The following is a 2,555-nucleotide window of genomic DNA, read 5'->3' as shown; positions in this document are numbered from 1 at the left end:
ACAAACCGTGTAAGAAGGCTTTGAGATACTGACCTGATGTATTACGGTTATTCCTATCGTTATTGTTAGCGATATTGATATTATCATTGTGATTGTTATTATATCTTAACCTGAAAGGTTTTGCAAAGTGGGAAACACAGGGACTATTCAGCAAATGAAGGCTCTGATTTCCTTCCTGAGAACAGTCCTGTTCAGTCCATTCAGAGGTTTTTTATTTTGGCACTCCTCAGTGTGTAGATCACCAGGTTCACCGTGGGGATGGCCACCATGTAGAGCACAGAGATTGCCTTATCCGCTGTGAATTTATGGAAGGGTCGGTCATCAAATGAACATGCCAGGTCCAAAATGCAAGCACACCAATGTAATCTGTGCAGTACAAGTGGAAAGGGCTTTGTGCTTCCCTTCCATAACATGCTTTCTTATCTTGCCCAAGATGATAATATAGGAAATTAGTAATGCAAAGAAGTCCCCAAAGATTACAGACCTATTGTTGGAGATGATTGGCAAGTCTATCACATGGGTTTCTGTGCAAGCAAGTTTCATGACCCGTGGGACATCACAGTAGAAATTATCTAGTAGAGTGGGTCCACAAAAGGGCGACTGAAAGATCAGTGCAATTTGGACACTAGAATGGACAAAGCCACCCAACCATGCCCCAGTCACTAGCCCTATGCAACCCCCCCGGTTCATGATGTTCAAGTACCATAATGGTTTATAGATGGCCACATATCAGTCATCTGCCATTACTGTGAGGTAGAAGACTGAGGTGCCTCCTGAGAAGTGGAAGAAAAATATCTGTATCAAGCCCCTGTGAAATGAGATGGTTTTGTGTGGGGACAGGAGGTCCCTCAGCATCATGGGGACAGTCAGTGAGGACTTGAAGAGGTCCAGGAAGGCCAAGTTGGTGAGCAAGAAGTACATGGGCATATGGAGGTGGCAGGTGCAAATGACTATAGTGATGATAGTGAGGTTACCAAACCAGGTAGCAATGTAGACTATGAGGAAGGCCAGAAAGAGGAAGCACGGCAGTTCAGGGCTCTGACAGATGCCCACAAAGACAAATCCTTTCACTGTGTTAGTGAAGTTCTCCCAATTCATGCTGTGTTCTTAAAGTAGACCTGTAGGAAGGACATTAAATGAGGACAAAGCTGTACTTTTACACTTGCATTCTCAAAATACTGCTAATCTGTCACGTTCCCTTAGCAAAGGCTTTTCTTTTGAAATTCTCCTCTTCACATTTGTTTCCACCTCAGAAAACAACCATCATCCTAAAACCAAATGCTGATACAGATCACAGGAAAATGACTTCTTCCTTGGGACATGAAAATGTGGACTGTGATGGGGTTACTTTCCCCTTTCTCTGAAGCCTATGGTGTTACTCCTATATGATAATGAGACAAAGCATTGTAGGACTCTTTCTGTATTATGCTATTCAGACAGTAAGGTGATGATACATTGTCATTTTATGCACCTATCAGGTCAGGCACCTAAACACAACATTTAGATCCTAGATGACCTATTGAGGTCCTTCTTAGCCCTATTTTTCTATGGTTGTATGAAACCACAGCTCAGATGGTGCTTAAATGTGTAGGTTCTGAACTTCCCTCGGTGTCTAAAGGTGCTATTACAGGTTCACTGTAAAACATTTAAATCAATTAAATTGAACACGCTGTCATGAAGTTAGAACCGTTTCAGAGCAGTCACCGGTTACGGCTTTCACAGACCTGCCCAACGGTGACTTGGTACTAGAGGGCCTGGTAAGCGAGGGCATGGACAAGTCTACCCCTCCTCTGGGGTGGGAGAGGGGTGGGAAGGAGCGTCATGGAGCTCAGATGCAGAGAAAACACCATGTGGCTTCTTTCACTCCGCAGCCAACAAGATGCAACTGGAGCTATTGGTGAGAAGGGAGAAGTCTTGAAAAACATTTTTGAAGTGAATGGGAAAGAGGAAGGAGTGGGGAAAAGAAGACTAACAATTAAAAAGGACCAACAGCTTGCATGCGTTTCTCTTTATTTGGACCAGTCAGAGGATTTCGTCGAGCAGTGACCAGCGTCTGGCTAGTGCGGCTGCCCTGCTGAGCCAGCGAACTTGGCAGAAGTAAATAACGTCGTTGTGGTCTGATCCTATCTCAGAAAGAAATGCTTGGGATTGTCTACGATTAAGCCCCTTTGACCTTATGAAAGTGACTGTAGAAACAACCTGTTCCATCACACGTTTCATTTCCAGGGCCTTTGCACACCGTTGTTCCTGGTGAGTGTTGCAGTGATGTGTGATGACATCCCGAGGCACGGACTTGACCAGTAAACAGACAGATCCATTGTGCTTGCCTATCCTCGCAGGGGCACCATCCGTTGTTAGACCACAGAGTTAGTCCTCTGGAAGACTGAATTCCAACAAGGCACATTTCACTTCATTGAAAATGTCCTATCCCATTGTTTTGCCTTGCATTGGACACAAGTCGAGCAGTTCCCCAGCAACATGAGATTGTTTGGTTCCTCCTCACACAAAGATTGCCAGTTAAGCTGTATCACTCCCATCTGTGCTTTCGTCAGCCC

General features: G+C 44.7%; 1 pseudogene; it reads right to left on the bottom strand.

The window, feature by feature from the left end:
* Positions 1 to 200: 200 nt before the first annotated feature.
* On the bottom strand, positions 201 to 1,098 carry LOC102372697 (annotated as a pseudogene).
* Positions 1,099 to 2,555: the final 1,457 nt, after the last annotated feature.

The sequence above is a fragment of the Alligator sinensis genome, unplaced genomic scaffold (genome assembly GCF_000455745.1).
Source record: "Alligator sinensis unplaced genomic scaffold, ASM45574v1 scaffold1109_1, whole genome shotgun sequence".
NCBI classification, from domain to species: Eukaryota; Metazoa; Chordata; order Crocodylia; family Alligatoridae; genus Alligator; species Alligator sinensis.
The sequence above is the reverse complement of the archived record's forward strand: the minus strand, read 5'-3'. Positions and strand labels throughout refer to the sequence as shown.